Source organism: Furipterus horrens, unplaced genomic scaffold (assembly GCF_987537825.1).
Source record: "Furipterus horrens unplaced genomic scaffold, mFurHor1.1.pri manual_scaffold_7, whole genome shotgun sequence".
Lineage (NCBI taxonomy): Eukaryota > Metazoa > Chordata > Mammalia > Chiroptera > Furipteridae > Furipterus > Furipterus horrens.
In genome coordinates this window covers 56,670,789-56,688,772 of record NW_028327177.1, presented here as the reverse complement: position 1 = coordinate 56,688,772, position 17,984 = coordinate 56,670,789, and the positions used below count along the sequence as shown (strand labels likewise).

The 17,984-nt window shown below is 40.0% G+C and overlaps 1 protein-coding gene and 1 pseudogene across 3 annotated transcripts in view; one reads left to right on the top strand and one right to left on the bottom strand.

Annotated features, from left to right (window-relative positions):
* SPIDR (scaffold protein involved in DNA repair) overlaps positions 1–17,984 on the top strand; it is a 396,715-nt gene that overhangs the window by 82,722 nt on the left and 296,009 nt on the right. The gene's annotated exons all lie outside the window — the stretch shown is intronic.
* LOC150004491 (glucose-6-phosphate 1-dehydrogenase pseudogene) lies at positions 10,820–12,600 on the bottom strand (annotated as a pseudogene).

Sequence of the window (17,984 nt, the reverse complement as noted above, 5' to 3'; positions counted from 1 at the left end):
AGTCTTTTTTCATTTTGTTGCACTGTCTGGGAGTTTTTGTCTACGTTTTCCTCTAGCTCGCTGATCCGATCTTCTGCTTCCTCTAGCCTGCTTTTAATTCCTTTTACTGTGTTCTTCAATTCAGAGATCGTTTTCTTCATTTCCTCCTGGTTCTTATTGATAGCTTCCATGCCCTTTTTCATGCTGGTGTAAATCTCAGTAAGTTCCGTGTAGTTTTTCTGGAGTTCTTTGTAGTTTCCGCTGAGCTCATTGAGCTTCTCCATAATCCATGTTTTGAATTCCATATCTGATAGTTTGCTCCCCTCTATTTCATTTAGCACTCTTTCTGGGGATTCTACCTTTCCTTTCGATGGGGGGTTGTTTCTCTGTCTCCCCATTTTTGTGACTCCTATTGTTTGTTTGTGCTTCTTAGAATGATCTGCACTTCCTGGATCTGCCCCTGGTGGCGTCAGGTCCTGTACCAGTCTGGGCCTAGGCAGCCTGTTGGAGACTTCCAGGGGTCTACTGCTTTTGTCTGTCTTCTTTAGTTGTTAATCTATTCAGTCTGTGATTAGCAATCAGGCTTAAGGACCATGGGTGTGGCAGCTTAATTCCTGTAGGCAGGGCTTTTGTTTCCCTCAGGCTGAAGCCACTTGGCCGGGAATGGTCTGCCTGCAGCACTGGGGATGAGTCAGCACTGGGACCCCGGCCGCTTCCCCAGCTTTCCCCTCAAAGCCACCACACCAAACTCTCCCCAAGCATTTCCTGTCCTCTTTGTCTTCCCTCTGCTGTGCCCAGGGTAAGTGGGGGCAGAATATTTTCATATGTGATCCGCCTAAGAGCTCTTTTTCTCCAGCTGTTTCTCTCCGGCTAGCAAGAAACCCTGTGGCTTTTCGCTTTTCTCTGCTGGATACTATTTTACTTTCCACTCTGTTGCTGTAGGCTGGGAAGGTTGGCTGGGGGTTTAGACCCTGCCCTTCTCAGGGGGTATCTCCAGCTTCTGAGCTGTTTCTCAGTCCCTTCAGCTGCCACCCGTGTGAGCCCAGACAGCCCTTCCGTGTCTCCGCACTCCCTACCAGTCACGTTGTGATGTAGCGGCCTTTTCTGTCTCTCCGTGGTTATAAGACTTCTCTACAGCTAGTGTTTGGTTGGTTATTCCAGACGATTTCTCCAAAATTAAGTTGTAAATCCAGACTAGTTCTGGGAGGAGGTTAGTGTAGCTTCCACTTACTCCTCCGCCATCTTATTTTCTCTCCTTCAGTTCTTAATATATTCAATCTGTCATCAGCAGTCAAGCTTAAGCACTGCTGGGCGGGGCAGATTAATTCCTGTGGGAGGGTCTATTGCTTCCCCTCAGACTGATGGCACTTGGAGGAGTGGTCTGACTGCAGTGTGGGGGATGAGTCAGTCCTGGGACCATGTCAGCTGCTCCCTCAGTTCTCTCCTCCAAGCCATCATCCCAAATTCTCCTTAAGCGTCTCTGTTCCACTTTGCTATTCGTCAGCTTGAGCCCAGGGTAAGTGGGTGCCAATGTAGTTTTGTGCGTGGTTCCTTTAAGGATCATTCTGTGTCTCTAGCTGTCTCAGACCAGCAAAAGATTCCATGGCTTTTTGCTTTTCACAGCTGGGTACGGTTTTACTCTCAGCTCTGTTTCTGTAGGCTGGGAAGCCCAGCGGGGGGTTTAGACCCCACTCCTCTTGGGGGGAAACCTCGCCTTCCGTGGGAGCCCAGCCAGCCCTCTCACATGTCCTTTGCACTCCCTACCAGTCACGTTGTGATGAAGCAGCCTCTTATTTCTGTCTGTGGTTATAAAGCTTCTCTCCAGCTAGTGTTCAGTTGGATATTCTGGATTATTTCTCCACAATTAAATTGTAATTCCAGATTGGTCCTGGAAGGAGGTTAGTGTAGCTTCTACTTTCTCCTCCACCATCTTGGATCTGTCAACTTCTCTAATGTCAGCATTATCTTATTTTCAATTAAAATATACCTATAAGGCTTCACAGATCAGGTCTAGGACTACTTTATAAAAGTCAGGGATCTTTAAAATTTTATAAAATAAACATTGTTTTGTTTGAATTCACAATTTAAATAAAGTATGTTCTGAAGAGTGAGGTTTCTGGGACTACCTTTGCTGTTTCTAGTTTTTGTATAGACTTAAACAGACACTTTTTTTATAACTCATGTTCTTTCATAAATGTCAAAGAGTAATAGTTTTCAGAGACGACTTATCTCCGTAAAACTGTTGTAGCTCATTGTGACCAATAGTATTTCCAATAGTATAATAAACATTATCTTTTAGTTATTGAAATAATGATGAAATATTATGAAACATTACATCTTTTAAATTCCTTATTATTATTGGCCTTCGTGTTTCACTTTTATTGAACTTCATGGTTATGGAAAAATACACAGGACAATTTTTTTTTTTTTAGAGATAACTTATTTTGCCTTTCTGAGTATTTGTAGTTCTTGAAGTTAAATATACAGGGTGTGGCAAAAGTAGATTTACAATTGTTTGTGTGGAAAATAATTCAATAATTAATAATGATACAAAAACAAACTCACATACTCACAACCTACTTTTGCCCCATCCTGTGTGTGTGTGTGTCTCTGATTTTCCCCTATTCTTTTAGTTGGCATTATTTTCTAGACAGAGCCTTGTGTAGTGTGTTTAGGATACTGTGTGAATAGTGTGGATTCCTGAGATTATTCCCTTAACCTATTTTGTGACTCTGAACAACTATATATAAATTATTTAACCTTCCTCTGTATCAGTTTACATAGTTTGCCTTCTTTCACCTAAAAGGAATCTTGTGAGGATGATTTTGAAAAGGCTTCATTATTTTGAAGAAACATCTTTATTTGTATATAAGATATGGTCAGATGCCACCTGCCCAAAATCCAGTTAGGGTCTTTTTAGGTAATCTGGGGTCTGGGAGGAGGCCCTTGGCCTCTGAACTAATTGTTATTAGATTTGTTCTACAGTGAATATTTTGGGTTGTTAGTAGCTCAACTCAATTGTGACCAAGTAGCTAAAGGGTAGAGTCTGTGTTTTCTTTATCTTTATAGTGTTTCTGATGTCCAACACTGAGTCTTGCTCTTTTCTGGCTTCTTAACCAATGAAACAGAAGGCGTCTGTCACTTTGATAGTCAGTCAGAAAGGCTGTTAGGAGCAGACTTGGGCAGTGTGGGATTGGGGCCAACCAGCAAACAACCTTGTGGTTGGACTGAACAGCAATTGTCATGTGCAGAACATCCAAAATAATAGTTATCCACAAGAATAATTGTGACTCGTCAAGAGCGTATTAAACTGCATTAGCAGATGATATTTAAGATAGAAGTAAAAGAATTTATGGAACTCCTCATTTTTGAGGGATTTCCATTTAAATGATTGAAATATAAAAAGTTTTTTAGAAGTTTCAGTTCCATGAGATACTCAGTGAAAAACCAGTCCAATTAGTTTAGGAAACACTACACATTACAGCCTTCTCTTAGAGATCACAATGCATATGGGGCATATTAAAGGCTTCTAAGAAATCTTACCATTTAATTTTATTCAGCTTAGTTTATTCAAACTGATTTGACTGTGGAGCTCATTTTCTTTTAATATCTATTCACATTTCATGGAACTCGTGTTTGCAGGGACACATCATAGGTCCACTGGGCAGGGCTATAAATGTGCTGTTACTGTCTTTGCTTTTATTTATTGCCTTTGTTCTCTTAGGGCACTTAACCTGGCTTGTTTCCTTTGAAGTCTTCTGCATTCTCTAGGCTCCTCTCTCAATTTCTAATTTTTTTTGTCGCCTAGTCCTCCATTGTGTAGGGTTTTAATTTTTTCCTTTGAATGGAAAAAAAAAAACAAAACAAACCAGGCTTATAACCAGAAACCTGTGTCTTAACTTCTGGTTTCATTTGCTTAAATAAACACCAAATTTTAGAACATGTTGTCATTTTTTCCTTCTCTATTAATTTTGAGGTCCCAGGTATGAGTGTAGGTTTGAGTTGGATGACCCTTCAGTCTTCAGCAGACCAGGGACAAAGTCCTGCCTGGTTCTGCCAGAAGGCGGTGTCGCAGAAAGACTCAGGGCTGTCTTTCTCTGAAAATGTTTTGTAACTGAGAATGGCCAGACAGGTTTTAGCAAAGTCTATATCCGTATGGTACAGTAATACACAGCCTTCCCTGGAGAAACAGCTACTTTTCTTTCTTGTCCTTTGTAATCACTGTAGCCAACCCACATGGACCTGGTTGTGGCCTCGGGCATACTTTGCTCTTCTTCACTGAGCTCAGCTGCTGCTTGGTGAACTTGGACCAAGCAGGTTCCTTTTTGAGCATTGTAATTTCTCTTCTCCCTTTCTTTTAAGATGTGCCTTTGCCATGGCTGTTTTTTAATTTTCTCCTGGGCTGCTCAGAGCAGACGCTTTGGACATTAATATGCAATGGAATGGTGCTTTTGTAAACCCATGTTCTGTTCTCATCAGGCTGGAATTTGGGGTTGGAAACATACTTAGTTTATGAAAGGCAAGTGAAGTGGTTTACAGAGGTGTAACCATCGTGTAGCTTGTTCAACCTGTTTACCTCAGAAAAGATTGGTGTTGTTTTTTTTTTTTTCAATGTGTGAGAAAATCTAGCTTTTGTTTTCCCTTCACTAGTATTCTCTGATTTTCATGAATCAAGTTTCAGTCACAAAAAGTATACCAAATAAACAGTGAAAGTATAACTGCTAACAGTAGTTGAAGACTCTCTGTTGTCTAGAATTGTGTTGCTTTTACTGATTTTTAATTCAATAGAAGGTAAAGTTCTTTTAGCAGCTGGGAGTCTGATATACTCTTTCCATTTCTTCTGGTTTTGCTGTCCCTTTTACACAACCAGTGCAGTTCTTCATAAATAGCCAGAGAAAAGCCTGCATTATTTAAGGGTGAGTGTGTGTGTGTGTGTGATGATTCCACAAGAATTTAAAGACTACATGAATACTTACTTTGGTGTTTGTGTTTGTTTGTGTGTGTGTGTGTGTGTGAGAGAGAGAGAGAGAGAGATGATTCCACAAGAATTTAAAGACTACATGAATACTTAATTTGGTGTGTGTGTGTGTGTGTGTGTGTGTGTGTGTGTGTGATGATTCCACAAGAATTTAAAGACTACATGAATACTTTGGTGTTTGTGTTTGTGTGTGTGTGTGTGTGAGAGAGAGATGATTCCACAAGAATTTGAAGACTACATGAATACTTACTTTGGTGTGTGTGTGTGTGTGTGTGTGTGTGTGTGATGATTCCACAAGAATTTAAAGACTACATGAATACTTACTTTGGTGTTTTTCCCTCCCACTATATCCATTGTAGCCAGAATGATACTTGATACATACATAGCAGGCCCTCAATTAATTTGTTAAATAAATAAATTCCATTTTAGAATTGGGGGTGAAATGAGGCATTTGCTAACTAAGTTTGCTGGTTAATCAACCACCAGCATCTTTCATTCCCCGTAATTTTTAAAAGCTATCTTGGTTTTGGTGATTTTAGTTACCACAGCTATCATGGCCTATCTTCTCTGGGATTTTTGCTGTTGCCCCCACCTTCCACCTCTTTAAAAACACTTAGTAGTTGTTGTTGGATTAAAAAATTTCTAAGCAGGCAGGGCCTTATAATTCTCTTGTTCTTTCCATAAAATGCCACTGACTAGTCTCATTAGTAGTGTGACTTTAAGAAAGGGAGGCTGAACCTAGGATTAACATGGTGAATTTAACATAGCCTGGCCCTCAGTGATCTCATAACATTCTACAAGGGCAGGTCTGGGCCTAGTCAGTTAATTGGGTGGGAAACCTCAAAGAGCAGAAACCAGTGTGCTGCAGGATGCAGGATGTGAGTCAGGACACAGCCAGCACCTGCCCCTATTGCAGTGGGTGCACAAGGTGTCTTCACTGAAGCACCCACCCATGCCTTCTTGCCTGGGCTAAAACCAGGGTCTTGAAATTTTGGTTGTTGTTTGAAATATGAGAAAAGTGAGTTGTTTTTTTGTCTAATAATTGCTTCTTTCAAGGAATGATTTTAGTTTAGTTACTATTGTTAAGTATATAGCTACAAAGGTATCATTTAAAGATAAGGAGGTGGGGCCCTGGCCTGATAGCTCAGTTGGTTATAGCATGGTCCCAAAATGCCAAGGTTGCAGATTCCATCCCCAGTCAGAGAGTCAGCCAATGAATGCATAAATAAGTGGAACAACAGATGGATGTTTCTCTCTCTCTCTTCCTCCCTCTTTCTCCAAAATCAATCAATAAATTTTTTTTAAATTTGAAAGTAGGGAGGTGATCATTTATTACTGATATTCCACTGTTGCTCTTCCTATGACCTCTCTATACATTTTAGAATTGAAAACTGTAGTTTCTGAGAGAGCAGTGTTTCATCTGACTAATTTGTTTTATTTGTAATTGAGGTAGCTTTACCACAGAGACAATACTTAATCTTGCAATTAGACTCTGACTTCTTTCTTACTTTTTAGTAGGCACAGGTTTTACCCAGATAGACTCTATACATATAGACTTTCATACATAGAATTAGATTAAGATTTGATTTACAGAAAATGGGGCATTTAAGTCCAGGGGTAGCTCTTTAATTATTCAATGAAGTTACTTACAAGAATCTCTCCTGAACAATAAATATCCCCACCTGTTGATGGGTCTGTTGATTTATAGTTATGTAAGAGAACATGTGGGCTCTCTTTCTCCACACACACCTGATCTCTGGGATTATTGTTTGTATTTTTGTCTTTTGCTTTCCCATGTGAACTCTGAATTTTCATTTGTCCAGACTTGTCTATGTCTCTTAGTATCCATTGTACTTTCCTGCCTTATATACTTCGTTCTCTCTACTCTCATCTTCACCTGTTAAGAATTTTCCAACCCTTTAAGACCCATTAGAGGTTTTGTTTCTTCCAGTGTGTTTGCTAATTTCAGATTAGCCAGAAATAAAGGTTCTATTCTTTGTCCATTCAGAACATTTAGTGTGAGCCTACTTATATCTCCTTTTTTGTGATTTCCAGTTCTTTATGGAATTATATGTCACTAAATTTTCTATCTTGTGTAATACCTCACACATATTATCCACTGAATTAATAATTTGTTCAATGGAACATTTTCTTTATTTGGAGGTATTTAGCAGATAGTTAAGCCTCTTGGCTGCAAGTAACAGAACACATATCTACCTAGTTTAGGAGGAAGATGAAATGCTAGTCCTTAGGTAGCTTTGGGATTCTCACTAGCAGGTACTCATAATCTTTTGTTTAGAGATTCATTATTAGTGTCTTAGCTTGTATTCCCCAGACTCTGTATATCTCAATTCAAAACATGAAGAAAATGAATCTGATTTGTTTGGCTTTGATCAGTTGTCTTCCTTAGGCCAATCATAGTAGACACATGGCTACAAAGACATGGGAGGCCACCCCTGTGGCTGCTTAGAGGTTGCAGGCTGTCCTCTTTATGGATGGGTGGGTTGTTCTCTGAAAAGAGGAATCAGAAATAAATTGTGACAGATGTCTGCTACAGCAGTATTGCTAACTTTTGGAAACTGAATCACTATTGAACACTTTATGTTTTTGATTAATTGCAGGTGACTTCAGCCACAGGTAGGTTAGGATGTTGTCATTTCAGGAACAACTCCTTGCTCATATCTTAATCTTGTTGGTGATATTTAATCACTAATTTAGGAGACTCCTATTACTTTCATTATATTTTAAACATTAGCAAATTATAATCATTGCTACATAGTCACTTTTTGAATCCGTGAATTTGACTACTGTGATAATTTTTTTGCTAACAAAGATCCTAATTTGCTCTAATGTATTATTTCTGTAACTGGGCTATACACCTGATTGAAGTGATATTACATGAAAATTTAAAAAGGGCAGCGCTGTTTAGCTGTCCAAAGGAAACAGGAGAAAATATAGGAAAGTACAAGTGTTTTAAAAGAAAAAAAATTAAATATTTATTTTGGTACTTGAAATCTAGCATTTAAGTAAAGTAACTCATTTCCTAATAAAATGATTTTGTAAAGGATAAAAATTTTCAAGGAACAAAAGTTTTGCACAAGTACATAAGGTACTGTGTGACACTTGGCAAACCTACCAGTAATAATAATTGTTAAAAAAATCTTTGGTTGAGAAAATTTTCTTAGCTACTAGAAAAGGTGTCAATTTTAAATAGTGGTTCTTCCTCTGTCACTATTTATTTATTTATTTATTATTTTGTATTCCTCTGTCACTTTTAAATTGTAAATTTTCTGATGACATTCTCTCTATCCATGCAACACATAGATCCAAGTAATTAAAAAGTAATTACGTATTTCTCCTACTAGAAACATGGGGAAAATCTATAAATAAGCAGTTCACTGAAGAAGTATGAAGAGTCAATAAACAAGTGAAAAGAGGATAAACCTTATGAATAATCATGGAATGCAAATTTAAACAAGAGTGAAATGCCATTTCATACCCGTGAGATAAAAATTTTGAAGTGTGAAAAGACCACTATAAACTGAATTGTGTCATTTCCACCCCCACCCCTCAAATCCATATGTTGAAGCCCAAACTCTCAATGTGGTAGTATTTTGGAGAGTGCCCCTTTGGGAAATGATTAGGTGAGGTTGGGGCCCTCATAATGGGATTATTGCCCTTATAAGAAGAGACTTGAGGGAGATATTTCTCTCCCTTGCCCCTCTATCTGTCTGTCTCGCCCTCTCGTTCTCTGTTAGATACATCAAGAGAATGGCCTTTTTCAAGCCAGGAAGAGAGCTCTCACCAGGAACTGAATTAACTAGCACCTTGATTTTGGACTTCCCAACATCAACAGAAATAAAGTCTGTTGCTTAAGCCACCTAGTCTGTGTTTCTTTTTTGTTTTGTTTTGTTTTGTTATGGCAACCCAAGCAGACAATGGGCAGGAATTGGTACTGAGAAGTGGGGTACTGCTGTAACTAATATCTTAAAATGAGGACATGGCTTTTGAATTGGGTAATAGGTAGAGGTAGGAAGAGTTTTGGGGTGCGTGGTAGCAAACACTGAGTTAGCCACAAAGGGACTGCTAAATAAGACTCTCATGAGAGCTCAGATATAAGAGAAATTATATTATTTTGATATATTTGGTTAAATAAAATATATTACAGTTCATTTCACCTCTTTTAATTTTCTTAATTTGGCTACTAGAAAATTTTAAATTATATATGTTTCTTGCTTTGGGAAGCACTGAAATAGATCTATATGTGTGAACATGGATAAATATTTTAAAAAAAACTATTGATGAAAAAAGCAGGTAATTCAGAATTGTGTTGAGATGACACCATTTTTAAATTTTATATAAAGTTTAAAAGCTTACAAAGTAATTCTACACAGTACTTGTGTGTGTGAGAGTGTGCATGTATGTGTATGTGTGATAAAAATATAAAAACAGGATGTAATTCAGGAGAGAGTTGCCTCTAGGAAGGAGGAATATGAGAACAAGAGAGAGATATAGGAAATTTCAACTGCATCATTAAAAAGAAACTAAAGAAAATTTGCATCATGTTAATATTTGATGAAGGGTGATAGGATGGTGATGGGTACATGCATCTTTATATCTTTTATATTTTTCTATGTGCTTGAAATATTTCATCATAAGTAGTCATTATCTGTAATTCTTGAAATATTGCTAGAATAATTTTTTCCCAATTTTGGATTAAACTGAGGAATGGGAGAGTCAGTGAAGGAACTTGTCTACAGTCACAAGACAATTAAAAAGCTGAGCTGTGATTCAAAACCAGGTCTTTCTTTTTCCAAAACTCATAGCTCTTTTTCATTAATCTGATTCTATAATATAAAGATAAAATATAAACTTGAGCTTATGAACCTGCCAGCTCCTCTGACCTGTTTTTGTTTTTTTCACTTCTCCTCCCCATCCCAGGCACAGGCATCTGTGTGAACACACACACCAGCCATCCTTGCTCAAAGAAGATGAGTTCTTGACTGTCAGGCTGGGGCCAAAACAGCTTGTGTCTGTCACCTGTGTGTCCATAGAAGGAGACTTTTCTCCACATTCACTCAAGATTATGGGCTTGGGTGGAGTTCTAAAATAAAATATGTGAAAGTGATGGCTTCTAGATATCTTTTTCTAAAGGTGTTGGTTATGCCTTTTGTTTCCTGTTAGAAATGCTGTGAAGAGCACATGATTTGCCCTGCTTGTTAAGGCATTATTTGTCTTTTTGAGTGACTGCTAAAGACACTATTTGTTATGTTTTTTGTTTCTTTACTTATTTTCCTCCTGTTTGTGGATTTAGGGGGCTGAGGTGGGGCATTCTGCCTGCTGCTTCTGTTTTTCTAGTAGCAAGGGGCACCTGTGGGTGGGTGGGCCATGCAGTGCAGAGTTGACCTAGTGGGACAGAAGGGCATTCAGGGGGCCCAAGATGTGGAGGATCACTGGGCTGCATGGAAGTCCCCTCCAGCAGCTGATCAGGAATGTAGAGTGGCCCTGAAGCTGGTGTGGACAGCTTGCCCCCTTTCCTAGGGTTCTGAGGAGTTTACCTATAGCCATTGTGGGTGTGGGTTGGCCAACTTGCCATCTGAGACCCATCCACTGATCCTCCCCTTCATTCCTAACTCCTTTTCTAGGTTGAGGAGCCTGGAACAAATGGAAGGGCCACTTTTCTTCCTTCCTTTGGGGCGCAGTCCTGTAGACAGAAGCTGGCTCAGGCAGAGCCGTGGCGGCTGAGGATGATCACAGCGCGAGTGTTGAGTGTTGATGGTTGAGAAATATAGCTGGGCTCGGGGCCAGGAATGTGAGACTAAGGTCTATAGTCCTGAAGTCCTCCTGACATGGGGTCAGGTGTTAAGAAGGGAAAAGATGGAGTAGGGATGGGCTTGGTGTTAAGAGCTTGAAGGGGTTCACCTACCTGTAGGTGCCCTCATACTGGAAGCCCTCTCTCTTCATCAGCTCATCTGTTTCTGTACAGCCTCAGCTGTTATAAACATAGGGGATGGGCTGGAGCTTTTTGTGCTTGCTGTTGTGCAACAGCAGTTGAAGATCAGCCAGGACTCCCAGATCTTGTCACTGAACACAAAGTGCATCTGGCTCCCACAGAAGCACTTGTATACAATATCTGTTGCTGTAGGTCAGGTCTAGTCCCAACTCCTTGGGATTGAAGAATATGCTGGGCTTCTTAGTCATCATGTTGGTGTACATGGCTGTGTTGGGCTACACTGGGATTACCAATTTATTGTGCTTGCATTGCTGCTGGAAGATGTCTCCAGCCGCGTCACGGAACTGCAAACTCACCTTGCCCTCAGTCAGGGCTTTGCCGCAGCACAAGATTAAGGGCACTCCATCCCACCTCTCATTGTCCACATAGAGGACAACAGCTGTGAAGGTGATAGTGGTGGACCCACAGGATGCTGTGCAGTCATCCAGGTACGCTTTGGTGGCCTCATCCTCTCCATTGGGATTCCCCACATAATGGCCCAAGACCAAATTTTATCCTGCCCCTCTAAGATACATTTCAATACCTTGATCTTTTTTCATTATGATGTCCTCCAAGTCAGTGGAGGACAGCTTCTCCATGGCCACCAGGCACAGCATCATCAACAAGTGGTTCTGCATCATGCCCTGGATGATCCCAAATTCACCGAAGTAGCTCCAGTGGTACTTAGTACCAAAGGGCTCCTTAAAGGTGAGGATGATGCAGGCGACGTTTTCCCCATTCCAGATGGGGCCGTAGATCCTGTTGGCAGACCTAAGCACTGTGAAGTTCTGGACCATCTCCTTGCCCAGGCAGTGGTCCATGTAGTAAATCTGGCCTTCACAGAGTAAGAAGTAGATGTGTTTGGAAAACAGAGCTCTGCAGGTCCCTCCTGAAGGGCTTCTCCACAGTGATACTGTTCCAGCCATCTGGCTCATGCAGGTCTCGGATGTTCTTGGTGAGCCTCATAGATGGTGAAGGGCAAGGCGAGGTCGAAGAAGCAGCTGGCGTATGAACCCTGGCAGAGGGCATTCATGTGGCTATTGAGGCGCTCATGGGGGGCTGTGTCATCTTACTAGCCAGCTACATAGGAGTTGCAGGCAAAGAACTCTTCTAGCTTGGACTTCTTCTCTGGGCTGGCTTTGAAGAAGGGCTTGCCCTGCTTGCAGATATTGGTCACTGAGAAGTGGGAGTGAGCATAGCCCATGTTAAATATGGTTTTGGGCAGAAGGCTATCCTGGAACAGCCTCCAGGTGATAGGGTAGATCTTCATGGCCAGGTCACCCAGTGAACCCATGATGATGAAAATATGTGTTTAGCACTGATGGAAGGCATCACCCTAGTATAGCTCTTCCCATAGGATCTCACACTTGCCCACTGAGGACCATCCATTGATCCTTCCCTTCATTCCTAACTCCTTTTCTAGGTTGAGGAGCCTGGAACAAATGGAAGGGCCACTTTTCTTCCTTCCTTTGGGGTGCAGTCCTGTAGACAGAAGCTGGCTCAGGCAGAGCTGTGGCGGCTGACTCAGGGCCACCTGCTCTGCCATGATGCTCTCTGAGCCTTGCTGCTTCCTGCACCACCCATTGTGCTGGCATCCCTGGAGTTCTCTGCTGTCGCCTGTTGTTGCCGGGACTGAGACCCACAGGTCCATTTAACCAGTGGGGGTGGGTACCTGATCTGAGCTGATCACCTCAGGTGAGGTGCTTGTATGGGGCCTCCATCTGATGTCTTCTTCGTTGCCCTTTATTTATAGATATTCTCTTAGAAATCAAGAAAAATAATACTGGAAAATAAATATATAATTTAAAAATGTAAAATTTAAAACCAAAATATATGCATTAACTACTTTTGGGGTGAAAGTGATAGCTAATGTTTACTAAATGCTTAATGTTTTAGGTATTATATCTCGTAACTTGAGGATGAGGAAGCTAAGGTATAGAAAAGTTAAGTAAATTCCCAAGGAAACCTGATAGTGAGGGACAGGGCTGAGCCTGAGACAGTGTCAGGGTCAAGTTCTCCCTAGGCCCCAAGTGATCTTTCTTCTCCATTTCTATATCTGCTGCATATACAGTGTATCTGGAATTATCCATAAATTGCTTTGTATTTTTAGTTTAGTTTTCACTTTTTCAGTTTTGAATTTGATTGTAAGTATGAAAGAGCAAGGATGGACTTGAAAATTTCTTTGTATTAACTATAGAAGCTTAGATACCATGTGGTTAATAGGCATTCAATAGACTCATATATTAGCTAGTACACATTAAAGAAGTGACTGCCTAAATCAACAATATCTAAAATTTATTATCATGGATTGATTGTAAGAAATTCCAAAGTACTACCTAAGCTTCTATAAAATCTTACCAATCTTAGTGCTATTAAATTCTTCACTGAGGAAATTTATTGTTGGAAGACAACATACTAGAGTCTGGAGTGCACTTACGTTTAATTATTTTAACTTCAAGTTTGTAATACCATTCACCTAAATTAACAGTTATGTATAGCCGAGCAAATGTGTCTTTTTTATGCTTTAATCTTCTCCTTCCTATCTTCAAAAGAAAATATGTATATTCAAGCTTCCTTAAAGAATTATGTCTCCTTTTTTCTCTTCACCTTCCATTTATTCCTTTTTCTTAAAGACTTGCAGTTTTAGGTTTTAGTAAATTAAGAGGAAGGTATAGAAACTTCCCATAGTCCTCCTGCCCCCAAACATGCATAGGTTCTCGCATTATGAACATCGGTCACCAGAATGGTATGTTTTTTACCAAGGCTAAACTTATATTGACACATAATAATCACCCAAAGTCCATAGTTTACCTTAAGGTTTATTCTTTTTTTTTTTTTTTAATGTTTTTTATTGATTATATTGTTACAACAGTTCCAATTTTCTCCCCCTTGTTCCCCTCCCTCCAGCACCCCCCTCCCCCAGCAATCCCCCCCAAGTCCATACCCCTGGTTCGTAAAAATTAACTATCCCCCCCCTCTCAAATATTAGGACCCTTTGTAATCTTGTAAAGGACAATGGGCGAAGGTCTCAAGCTCCTCTAGCTGCTTCAAGCTGGACATGGTCATCGTCCTACCTACCCTTGGGTCCAGAAAACCCTAATAAGAGTTGGGGTGTGGAGGGGAGGGTGGCCTTCCCACATGGGGAAGGATCGTGCAGACTCCAGGTCAGTTGGCTGCCTCCGGTCAACGGCGTGCTTGGTTCAACAGGCTGGTGTCCTTGTTGTGTTCTGAGGGCAACAGATTTGGCGAAAAGGGTTAAAAGACATCATTCAATCCATAACTACTAGATGACAAAAGGCAGGGATTAATTTTTCAATGTTCCATATTAGGGAAAAAAAAAAGTTTCTTTGTAAGAAGGTGTGCTAGGCACATCTCACCTGTCCAAAACCCTTTTGCCCATTATACTTAGTTTGGGCTGAGGTAAATAGTTTAGGTTTTTCCCCCTCTCAGACCTCTGGGCCTTTTCTGTCCAAGCCATTAGGATAGAAAAGAGAAACCCGTATTAAAGTGAAGCCCACAGACCACCCCATTCTTCCCCAACCCAGCCATTTAGTTCAGCCAAACCGTTGAGTCTCAGGAGGCAGCGCTGCAGAGAGGATTAAGTGAGGCTTATGCGTACAGATAATCACTCAGGTAATGCGATCATAGGCTTATGTCCTTTGAAAACAAAAAACACGTGTTAATTTATGTAACATAACCCGCAAACAAGTCTCTAAATCTGGAGAAGAAACTTTTAAGACGGTTAGTTGCCCTGTTTTATACTCTACTACTGATCATTGTGATTTTCCTTGAATAATAATTTTTCTCCCTAAGGTTACCCTCCTTGTCTTTAAAGGGACTACATTAAGTCCATTTTTAATTTATCCTGTTCGTTTGCATAAACATAACAAGAGCAGCAAATGATCACTTATGATCTTTAGTTCTGCTTTGCTGGAACTTACCCAAGGAATATTTGGGGTGACCTTCAGTCTGTTCTTCAGGGCACAGAAGCTGTGCCACATATCTGGCATTCATCCTTGCCTGTACACACCTGTTTTTTCCAAGTCTTTCTGGTCTTTCCTTGTGCCTTAAGGTCCCTTCTAGCCATCTTTCAGGAAAACAACCTTCGTTCCTTCCCTGGAAAGATTGCTGTGGACCGCACAACCAACCATGGTACCAGGCCTTTTATCTCACGGGCTTTTATTACCTTTGAAAGTCATTCCCAGTTCCTCAGGGCTTTCTGGTAACAATCTGAGCCCAAGTATGTTTCCTTTAGGCTTGACATTCCAGTCAAAGACTTTGTCAAAAAAAAAAAGAAAAAAGAAAAAAGAACCTCTGTTGACAACTGGTCTTATTAGTTCTATGCAAAGGAACTTATGTCATTACTTACTTGTTTAGAATGCCAAACTCTGGAGGGATCAAATAGGGAGAAAAATATACAACGTGAAGGAAAATCTTTGTCCTAATATTCACTGAACTGGCATTTCCATTCTTCATATTTTCATTTTTCCCCCACTAAAAAATTTTGGTTTGTTTTTCCATTACAGTTGTCTCACTTTTTTAGCCCTCTTGTTTCCCTACACCCTGTCCCTCCCCTCCCCCACATTTAGTCCCCACTCAGTTGCACCTGTCTGTGGGTCATTCATATATATATATATTTTTTAACTTGACCCATCCCCTTACACCTTTCTTTTCCTCCCCCCGCCCCCCTTGTTACTGTTAGTCTACTTCTTGTTTACATACCTCTGGTTCAATTTTGCTCATTTGTTTGTGTTGTTCATTAGTTTCCTGTAATAGGTGACAGCATAAGGTATTTTTCTTTTGTTGCCTGGCTTATTTCACTAAGCATAATTTTCTCTAGTTCCATCCATGTTGTTGCAAATGGTAGAAGTTCCTTCTTTCTTTCTGCTACATAGAATTCCATTGTGTAAATGTACCACAGTTTTTTGATCCACTCATCTACAGATGGGCACTTAGGTTGTTTCCAGCACTTGGCTATTGTAAATAGTGCTGCTATGAACATTGGAGTGCATAGGTTCTTTTGAATTGGTGTTTCGGGATTTTTTGGATATAATCCTAGCAATGGAATTGCTGGTTCAAAAGGCAGTTCCATTTTTAGTTTTTTAAGGAAATTCCAAACTGTTTTCCACAGTGGCTGCACCAATCTGCATTCCCACCAGCAATGCACCAGGGTTCCCGTTTCTCCGCATCCTCTCCAGCACAAGTTGTTTGTTGATTTGTTGATGATTGCCATTTTGACTGGTGTGAGGTGGTATCTCATTGTGGTTTTAATTTGCATCTCTCTGATGGCTAGTGATGTTGAGCATACTTTCATATGTCTATGGGCCCTCTGTATGTCTTCTTTGGAGAAGTGTTTGTTCAGGTCCTTTGCCCATTTTTTAATTGGGTTGTCTGTCTTCTTGGTGTTGAGTCGTATGAGTTCTTTATATATTTTGGAGATCAATCCCTTGTCTGAGATGTCATTGGCGAATATATTTTCCCATATGGTTGGTTTCCTTTGCATCTTGCTGATGTTTTCTTTAGCTGAGCAGAAACTTTTTAGTTTGATGTAGTCCCATTTGTTTATTCTTTCCTTTATTTCCCTTGCCTTAGGAGATATATCAGTGAAAATGTTGCTACGTGGGATATCTGAAATTTTCCTGCCTATTTTTTCCTCTAGGACTTTTATGGTGTCACGGCTTACATTTAAGTCTTTGATCCATTTTGAGTTTATTCTGGTGTATGGTGTGAGCTGGTAGTCTAGTTTCATTTTTTTGCGTGTCCCTGTCCAGTTCTCCCAACACCATTTGTTGAAGAGGCTCTTTTCATTCCATTTGATGTTCTTTCCCCCTTTGTCAAATATTAGTTGACCATATGAACCTGGGCTTATTTCTGGGCTCTCTATTCTGTTCCATTGATCTATATGTCTGTTTTTATGCCAGTACCAGACTGTTTTGATTACCGTGGCCTTGTAGTATAGTTTGATATCGGGTATTGTGATTCCTCCTACTGTGTTCTGCCTCAAAATTGTTGTGGCTATTCGGGCTCTTTTTTGGTTCCATATAAATTTTTGAAGTATTTGTTCTAGGTCTGTGAGATATGTTGCTGGTATTTTAAGAGGGATTGCATTGAATCTATAAATTGCTTTGGGTAGTATGGACATTTTAATGATGTTGATTCTTCCCATCCATGAGCATGGTATACGCTTCCATTTATTTGTATCTTCTTTAATTTCTTTCTTCAGTGTTATGTAGTTTTCTGTGTACAGGTCTTTTACCTCTTTGGTTAAGTTTATTCCTAGGTATTTTATTTTTCTTGTTGCTATGGTAAATGGGATTTTTCTTTCAGTTTCTATCTCTGAGTTTTTATTGTTGGTGTATAAAAATGCCTTCGATTTCTTAATATTGACTTTGTATCCTGCTATTTTGCCGAATTCACTTATTAGATTGAGTAGTTTTTTTGTGGAGTCTAAAGGATTTTCTATGTACACTATCATGTCATCTGCAAATAATGACAGTTTTACTTCCTCTTTTCCAATTTGGATGCCTTTTATTTCTCTTTCTTGTCTGATTGCTGTGGCTAGAACTTCCAAGACTATGTTGAATAGGAATGGAGAGAGCGGACATCCTTGTCTTGTTCCTGATTTCAGGGGGAATGCTCTCAGTTTTTGCCCATTGAGTATGATGTTGGCTTCAGGTTTCTCATATATGGCCTTTATTATGTTGAGGTATGCTCCCTCTATTCCCATTTTGCTGAGAGTTTTTATCATAAATGGGTGTTGTACTTTATCAAATGCTTTTTCCGCATCTATTGATATGATCATGTGGTTTTTGTCTTTCATTTTGTTTATGTGGTGTATCACGTTTATTGATTTGCGAATATTAAACCATCCTTGCATCCCTGGGATGAATCCTACTTGATCGTGGTGTATGATCTTTCTAATGTGTTGCTGGATCCGGTTTGCCAATATTTTGTTGAGGATTTTAGCATCTATGTTCATCAGTGATATTGGTCTGTAGTTTTCTTTCTTTGTTGTGTCTTGACCTGGTTTTGGAA